This window comes from Hylobates moloch, unplaced genomic scaffold (assembly GCF_009828535.3).
Source record: "Hylobates moloch isolate HMO894 unplaced genomic scaffold, HMol_V3 SCAFFOLD_10, whole genome shotgun sequence".
Lineage (NCBI taxonomy): Eukaryota > Metazoa > Chordata > Mammalia > Primates > Hylobatidae > Hylobates > Hylobates moloch.
The window spans coordinates 37,175,450-37,184,978 of NW_026652285.1; positions in this window are offsets into that span (position 1 = coordinate 37,175,450).

Below are 9,529 nucleotides of genomic sequence, written 5' to 3' on the forward strand. Positions count from 1 at the left end.
AGGGAGAGGTGGGATTAAAGGAATAATGTTTGGTATCACAGTGATCCACTATGGTCATTTTTGTTACTCACCTACTCAGTTTGAACATTAAATGTATAAGGTCAGCAGTCACAAATGTAGAAGGGCAAGATGACAGTTCCAAGAGTGTGTGTCTGGATCTGAGTCACACAACCAGTTAAGCCATCTAGTTTCATCTAATCTAATATAGGTGTTAACCTAGGGTGAAGGGAATTTAGAATGAAGAAGATCTAGAATTATACAGAAAAATGACTGATATCAGTTGAGAGACCAAGACCAGGCACAGGGCTAGGAGCTGTGATTTGTCCTCCCATCCTTCCTTTTCTATGTTTACACAGAAAAACAGACCAACTTGAAACCTGGAAAAGAGCTATTCCCTAACGGATTATTTTATTACATGCAGCAAATAGATCCTATAAAAGAAATGGGTGAAATGTCAGAGATGCTATAACTTTCTATGCAGAACCCAGGTAAAAGACTGAGGCACTTATTCTCCCAGCTGTCAAAAATGTTTTTCGTTTTTGATTCACAGCTGAGTCTTTCCCCTGAAACTGCTTTTTATAGCCTCACTGAAAGTTATGTCCTCTCCTCCTTCTCCTGGGACAGGCCACACCCAACAACTAGTCAACTCACAGTTGTACAAAGACCTCTTTGTTTCAACTGCAGACAATTCTAAAAGATCATCCCAGATCCAGAATTCCCTATGGATTGGTTGATGCATTTTCTACAATTGCATTTTCAGATAATCTTCATCCTTTGTCCAATTGTGCTTTCTTACTCTCTTATAGGTGTTGTTACCAAGGGCATTCTAAGCAAACTTTCTTCAGGCAACAGGCAAATGACTCAGTCTGAGTCTGTTTCCCAGGAGCACAAATTGAGACCTAAGACAAACTTCTTTCTAAAAAATATTTGTGCATATTCGTACTTAACATATATTTATCTCAGGGAAAAACATAATTCTCTCTCTGACACACACACACACATACACACACACGCAAATACACCCCTAAAATATTCCATACACATCTTCATGTCTAGGATTCAAATAACCTCTCAACAGCAGAAGCTTCCCTTAATAGTTAGAGCCTCATTCTCTCAGAAATATGGAATGGCTTGAATGTTCCATACTGTTTCCTGTATCTACAATCTTTCATATGCTTTCATCTCTCCTCTTTCGTCCACTCCTTACTTATTTCACTGATTTATACTTATTATAAAATATCTCCTCCAGTGTCACTTCCATTACATGTCGTTTTCTCTTTTCCTAAATTTTATTCTTACTTAGGTACACTGTATATGCTTAAATATCGTGATTATCGCTGTACTAGTATTTTTAAAGCTATGTAATTCCAGATATAGTTGTTGCCTTAGTATGATGTAAGCTCCTTAAGGCCAGGGACCAAATCAGAGAGATAGGAAGAGTAATGATATGTATGTGGATTTGAAGTTAACCAGCCTCCACTTTGTTGTGAGAATGTGAGAAATAGAGACTTAATAGTGTAACTTTAGGCTGGGCACGTTGGCTCACGCATGTAATCCTAGCACTTTAGGAGGCCGAGGCGGGTGGATCACCAGGTCAGGAGATCGAGACCATCCTGGCTAACACAGTGAAACCCCATATCTACGAAAAAAAAAAAAAAAAAAAAAAAAATTAGCCGGGCATAGTGGCCGGTGCTTGTAGTCCCAGCTCCTCCGGAGGCTGAGCCAGGAGAATGGCGTGAACCTGGGAGGCGGAGCTTGTAGTTAGCCGAGATAGCGCCACTGCACTCCAGCCTGGGTGATAGAGCAAGATTCTGTCTCAAAAAAAAAAAAAAAAAAGTGTAACTTTAAGTTTACATAAAATACACCAGTACTTGTAAAAGACCTACATAAATGCCTTCCAGAGAGTAAAAAGTACATTATTATTTGTTGGATGAATGAATTAATACATAAATGACTAAATGAATGATTGAAGACAAGGGAGACTAAAATGAAAGGGAAAAGAAACTGTAGATACAATTATTACCAAATTTCCATATGACAACCGTGTTTATAATAATGTTTCATTTAAGACTCATAACAGATTTTTGTTTTAGGCATTATTATTGCCTTTTACTAGTTGAGAAAAATTAGGTTTGGGTATTTAAGTAATATTTCAAAGTTACAGCTATTAAATGACATATTTAAGGTCCTAACAGAGTTACCTTTCAATTTTAATTATTCTGGATAGATAGATATGTATGCATATATTTGTATAAAAGGACAGTGAATTTAGGAAGCTATGTAAAGTGAGAGATGAAAGTAGCATGAATGCTGGTTGTGACAGTGGAAATAAAAAGAATGAAATGACTCCAAGTGTTCTTTTGATGTAAGACTGTGAGCAAGCTTTATTGAATAGTTAGCTACCAGGAGAAAAAGATGGACAAATCAATGACAATAACACATCAATGGCCTGGAAGAACTGGAGAATGGCAATTCAATTAAGAGAACTATGAGTCAAGGTTTGGAGTTGGTGAGTGGTTAAAAAAAATTATTCGTATGCGGGCCAGGCGCGGTGGCTCACGCCTGTAATCCCAGCACTTTGAGAGGCTGAGGCTAATGCCTTTAAGAATCACAAAGAATTCAGGGGTGGGGGTGGTCAGTTTCAAACCAGATTTGGAGGCCGGGGGGGATCAACGGTGAAACCCCGTCTCTACTAAAAATACAAAAAATTAGCCGGGCGTGGTGGCGGGCGCCTGTAGTCCCAGCTACTCGGAGAGGCTGAGGCAGGAGAATGGCGTGAACCCGGGATGCGGAGCTTGCGTGAGCCGAGATTGCGCCACTGCACTCCAGCCTGGGAGACAGAGCAAGACTCCGTCTCAAAAAAAAAAAAGAAATTCAGGACCAAATTACTGGGATTGTAAGAGACATAATATTGATTTTTAACATTAATATACTACTATTAGAGGCAAAGTATTTAAATATGTGAGTTTAGGAAATTTTATTGAGCATAGAATTTATAAGGCATTGTGTTGGCTTCAAATCAAAGAAAGTCAGTGCAAAAAAAGGGAAGCCAGTTGGCGCTAGGATTATGATTGTGGACTCTTTATGGACACAGGAAGGGGAACATCACACACCGGGGACTGTTGTGGGGTTGGGAGAGCAGGGAGGGATAGCATTAGGAGATACACCTAATGCTAAATGACGAGTTAATGGGTGCAGCACACCAACATGGCACATGTATACATATGTAACAAACCTGCACGTTGTGCACGTGTACCCTAGAACTTAAAGTATAATAATAATAAAATTTAAAAAAAGAAAAGTTTCGTAAATAGGGAGATGTATAGACTTCTTAAATAAATTTTACTTTTTTTCTTTCTCAGAAAAAAAAAACAGATTATATGCATAGAGTACATATACTGACTTCAAAAACTCATGATTTATGAGTGAATTTGAGTATAAATATTCTCTAATCTAACAAAATAGGAAAATAGGTGGTTTTTTTCTTAACATCTATTACCTATTGGCATTTTGTAGACTCAAGCTTCATCTGACCTGGATCAAACTGTATTTTGTTGGAATTGCAACATACAAAGCATAGCCAAGTTTTCGAAAAATAAAATATACTGGCCATGGAGTAAATAAGGGAAACTTTATTTTTATTTTTTTGGCTTCCTCATAAATTTATGTTTTAATACAAATAAAACATAGAAGGAAGATGTTCTGCCTTTCTTTTGGATAAGACTACTTGTTAAAGTTCATGGCAGCATAGTGATGTAGTGTAACATTATAAGGAACAATGCTTTGTATATAGTTTATTTCATTCACATGGCACATGCCTCCTCTACATAGAATCTATACAAAGGAATAGGATAATATATGGCAATTCTTCAAATGTGTAGAGACACATGACAGTTTTTCAGAGAGAAAAAAAAAACCTTTTCTCACAAAAATAACTAACTGTCAAAAGGGAAGACTTAAAAATATAACTTGTGAGAACTGTTTTTCAGTAACAACAGTTCCCCTTCTACCACCTAATGATCTAAAATTATATTTCTCCATAAAGTTGATTCCCAGCTGCTCCAAGAAATGTTAAGTAGGATCAGCAGAGGAATTTAGCCATCACAGTGAACTGGTGGACATTCATGACAGACTGAGGGCAAACTTCTACTGTTTTACCAATTCAGCCTCATACCTTTACGACAACCATAACTGACTCTTCTGAGTACATTTTTAGTTGGTTCATTTTTAGTCAGTGCAACCATATTCTATGGATAAGGAAATTCATATTTTGAGAAAGTATTATTTATGGTTGAAGAATGTAGGTGCTAATTTCAAACAGATCTGAGTTTGCCATTTATCAGCTACAAAACCTTGGACTTCTCTTAACACTTAGCAAAATTTCTCAATTAGTATAATGATAATTATCAATTGTGTACCTCATAGAGTTAGTGTGATGATTAAAAGTAATTGCTCCTATAAAGCACCTAACTTACAGCTTGGCTCATTGCAGGAAATAAAAAATGTTAATTATTTTTTAATGTCATTATAAATACTATTAGAAATGGTGCTTTTGTAACTTTTAAGTTTAAGGGTACATGTGCAGGTTTGTTATAAAGGTAAACTGGTGTCATGGGTGTTTGTTGTACAGATTATTTCATCATCCAGATATTAACCCTAGTACCTATGAGTTATTTTTCCTGATTCTCTTCCTCCTGCCACCCTCCACCCTCCAATAGGCCCTAGTGTCTGTTGTTCCCCACCATGTGTCCATGTGTTCTTCTCATTTGGCTCCCACTTATAGGTGACAACATGCAGAATTTGGTTTTCTGTTCTTGCATTAGTTTGCTAAGAATAATGTCCTCCAGCACCATCCATGTTCCTGCAAAGGACATAATCGGTTCTTTTTTATAGCTGCATAGGATTCCATAGTGTATATGTACCACATTTTCTTTATCCTGTCTACAATTGATGGGGATTTATGTTGACTCCTTGTCTTTGCTATTATAAATGGTGCTGCAAGGAACATATGCCTGCATGTGTCTTTATGACAGGACAATTTATATTCTTTTGCTTATATACCCATTAATGAAATTTCTGCGTCAAATGATAGTTCTGTTTTTAGCTTTTTGAGGAATAGCCACACTGTTTTCCACAATAGGTGCCCCAATTTACACTCTGACTAACTGTGTACACGCATTCCTCCTTCGCCTTGACCTCATCAATGTCTGTAATTTTTTGAAATTTAAGTAATAGCCATACTGAATTGTGTGACATGGTATCTCATTGTTTTTGATTTGCATTAGTCTAATGATCAGTGTTGTTAAGCTTTTTTGATATACTTTTTGGCTTCATGTATTTCTTCTTTTGGAAAAGTGTCTGTTCATGTCCTTTGCTCACTTTTTAACGGGGTTGTTTGTTGTTTCCGTGTAAATTTGTTTAAGTTTCTTGTAGATCCTGGATATGAAAAATTTGTCAGATGCATAGTTTATAAATAGCCAAAACTGGCTGGATCTTACAAGTGTTTTTATGGACTCAGAATGTGTTGAAACAAATGAATTTGCATATATGTCTTTAGTTATCCATTGGCTTCTATCTTCACAAATTCAGGGCCTCTGAAGGCATTTGAATTGCTACCTTTGTACTTCCAGGACATATAACACATTTATGATATCATTATTTTGTTCCCTTTTTTCTTTAATGGTTGTAGTAAAAATTTAATGAGATTTAATGTGAATAACACAATACTTGAACGCAGTGAGTAATCATTGACTATTTGTGTAGTATAAGCTATTATGATTAATGTTTCAGCTTATGGACAACCTGCTAGTTACTCAAAGTGAACTTTTTATTGATCATCTGTAGTCACTTGACAAAAAGTTGGGTTTTTCTTTTAGGGTGCTTATATACAGCTAAAATAATCCTGTATGTTTTTCTCTTTATATAATTTTAACTTAATAATCTGAGATGCTCTTAATGTTTTGGATGTTTTCAAGACAACTTTAAGACACAGCATTGTTCAAGTCCTTAGATTTCTGTGGTGTTCCTTTATGTTCTTAGCTTGCCTGCTTCCTAGAATCTCTTGGAAATGCTATCATGATGGTGACTTGCCTTAGTGTATTTTACCTTGTGATATCATTAGGTGGTTTTGGTGGTCTGTTTACTTTTATTTAGCAAGCCTAGTGAGTACAATTCACAGTGATAGTCACTAGATACAAAAGTCAGCTTTAGCATATTAAATATACACAAAATACATCACTAGTAGAATCTACCAGAATCCTTTTCTTTGGCGCCATATTTGATGCCAGGTAGACGTTACCCAATTTTTAGTCCATTGCTGTTGTCATTGGTTATCATGCATTTCTTTCTTTATTACATTCTCGTTGGTCTCAGAAAGTGAAGCAGATCTACTCTGGAACTCAGCCATCTCATTGACCCAACCGATCTTAAACACACATTTTTTTTTTTTTTTGATTTTCTGAAAATGACTTTCTTCCAAATCTTCTATTTAATCCTTAAAAACATCATGTCAATCTTTGAGGTACCTCATTTCCATAGATGTTATTTCATCTACTACATAGAGAAATATGTAAACAGCAGAGTGAATTGCCCAGTAGCATGTGGTTTTGTTTTGTTTTATTTTGTTTTGTTTGTTTTTGTTTTGTTTGTTTGTTTCACCATAGGTCATGCCTTGCCAGACATGAGAAGTTGTGCAGATTTGTGCTGGCCACATTTCTCCTGGTTCCTTCTCCCGAGGCCCCAAATTGTATTTCTGTAGCTGGTTTTGGAGATCTTCAATGTGGATTTTTATATGCATCAATTGTTTCAGATAGACTTAAATGCTTATAATGTTTTGTTGTGAGCAACCTTTTGTTTGATTATCTCCATTTCTCTTGCTACAATGTTTAATTACTCATAAATCTGTGCCTCATAGTCTCCATCTCAAAAGTATTTGGTCAAATACTCAAATTCAAATAACTGTTCCTGTATGGTTAGATGCATTTGCTGAGGAGAATCCTGAAATCCTGTAATCCAGGTATGTCTTTCAAAACTTAGCAGCAAGCTGGAAATCTTGCTGGAGTTCTAAAAGGTATACAACTAGAAGCCTGTTCTCCTTCACTTCAAATTTCTCCACCAAGTTTTCTGCCACCTGTTTCTGTTATAGCCATCACAGTTGCTTCCTTGAATCTCTTTAATCTCTCTGCCTTCTGGTAAAGCTGCCCTTCAACGGGGCCTGGTCTTGCCCTCACCAACTTGCCTGCTGGGAGCTTCCAGCCCAGATGGGGTTCCTGGCTTCACCTTTTATCACCTAGGGACCCTTAGTTCTGCTGAGCAAGCCCCTCATGATACAGGTGGGCCCAGCATTCCTCTTTTTTGTGGTTCAGGGAGACCACAAATAAGCTAGTATCTGATTCCAACTAATCAACAAAAAGCATTATTTTGGTTTGTTATCTGTTTGCTTTTCCTGACAAGTAAGAAAGAAAATCATTTTCAGCTTGAATTAAAATGGTAGAAAAGGAGTGTGAGATCTGAGTTCCAGCTAACTACCTTAGGTAAGTTGCCTTACAAAACAGAAGTTTCATGCATGACTGTGAAGATCTCTAAGCTTGTAATTTTTCTTTGATTATTGTTTCATATTGAGACAGGATACTTCCCTTGACCCCTTCACAGGACTCCTGAAGGAGTGGCTCACTTACTCAGCCTGCAGCTCTGAACCTCTCACGGGAGGGAGAGTATGCAGGTGAATGGGCGCCGGAGCCAGGGCAAGCAAATGCTGGAACCTGCCATTGCTCCTCTCTGGCAGGAGCAGGCTCTGTGCTGGCCCTGCAGCAGCATCCAAGCATGTTACAATGCTCTTTCAGCTTTGTCGTCTGGGAGGAAGTATGTGCACCCCCAGGAGCCTCAGAGGGCATGCGTTAAAATCAGTGCTCTTTTAACATTTGCCTTTGTGGACAGGTGTTAATCAGCTCAATGGAGGGTAAGGGTGACAGCCTTTTACACCCTGTGCTCTTGGTACCTGAGTTATTGTCTGGCATCCAGGAAGAATCAGGTCACAGGAATGAACTGGAGGTTGGTGTATGAGGAGTATTTTATTGAGTGGCGGAACCGATTCTCAGCGGGAGGGCAGCTGGAAGAGAGATACAGCGGGAAGATAATTTTCCTGTGGAGTTCTCCTGTCCCCGGCCGAACTCTTCTCCAAATCCCACTATCAAGTCGTTCCTCTGAAGTCAAGCTGCTTTTCTCCAACATCCGGCCACTTCTTCTTTCCTTCTCTGCTGCTCTGTCCTGCTCCTCTGCCTGTGGAACGTGTGGTTTTTAAGTGGTACATGGTAGGGGGTGGGATGGGCCAGGGTGGTTTTGAAAAGCCACATTTGGGCAGGAAAACAGGGATGTGAAGTTCTCATTTAGGGCCATGAGTCCAGGCTTGAGGGTGGAGCCCTCACCAGGGCCCCCTCCCTCCTCTACCCAGTCCTTCCCTGCCTCCTGTTCATATCAAAATGATTGGATATTTTTTCAAACTGAAATTTTTAAAAGTTTATGTAACAAGAAATTTATGTTTTAAGAATTCCCCGTATACATTGGGAAAAATAATGACTTTTTGAAGACAGTAATAAATTTTAGAGTACAATAAACTACACCTTCTGTGTTAAAAATAGTTTTTCATGGCTTGTGATAGTGAGCTGGATTCCAAAGTAAAAAACTCTAAAGACATCACATATCTAAAACTACAATAATGCTGAGTGACAGTTTGATTTGTATTTTTCATATAGGGAAAGAGGAAAAGGTGTATTATTTTGGGCAGAGTAATTAAGCCTCACTTAGTGTTTCTGTTTTAGTATGTGAAAGGGTATTAGTGATATTAGAAGAACAAAAGAAAAAGGGTAGAGACTAATGTCCTTCCCAATGTTGTGATGGTTGTAGATAAGCAACCACACAGCCTGAGCAGCCAGTTCTGAAGTACTAAAATTACTGTTGAAATGAAATACACCTCAGTGGCCCAGATCTGGAATCTTTATAACATACACTTTGATGCTGGGATAAGTTTCACTCTTTTCACTGCAAAACACCAATGATCTTATTCTGTGCATTTACAAAGTCAGCTCAGTTTCTCTACTAATATTTTTCTTAATTCTGTGTATTCTACTTTGTCTCTTTTCTCGTTAGATGTTGGATGGCAGATGTATCTGTAAGATAATAATTGAGAGAAGATCTGTATAATTTATCCTTTTTTGATCAAAACATACAATAAAAGCTTATTAAGATGTTTTGTTTTTCAAGCAAAATAAACAGCATATTCAAGTTTATCTGAAGTATTAAGTTATATAAATATGTATTATTCTGAGTGCCAATTTAATGTGTATACTTATCCATGAACACAAAATCCATTATTATACCTTCTATACTTCCCAAATAATAGTGTAGCATTTTCTTTAGATGTGTTCTTAGTTCTCCTTTTACCTATAAATTGAATGAACCTACAATTTATTATTCAAACTGATAATCAAACGTTAAGACTAAAAATGAGACAAATTGCTACTGTATCAGACAA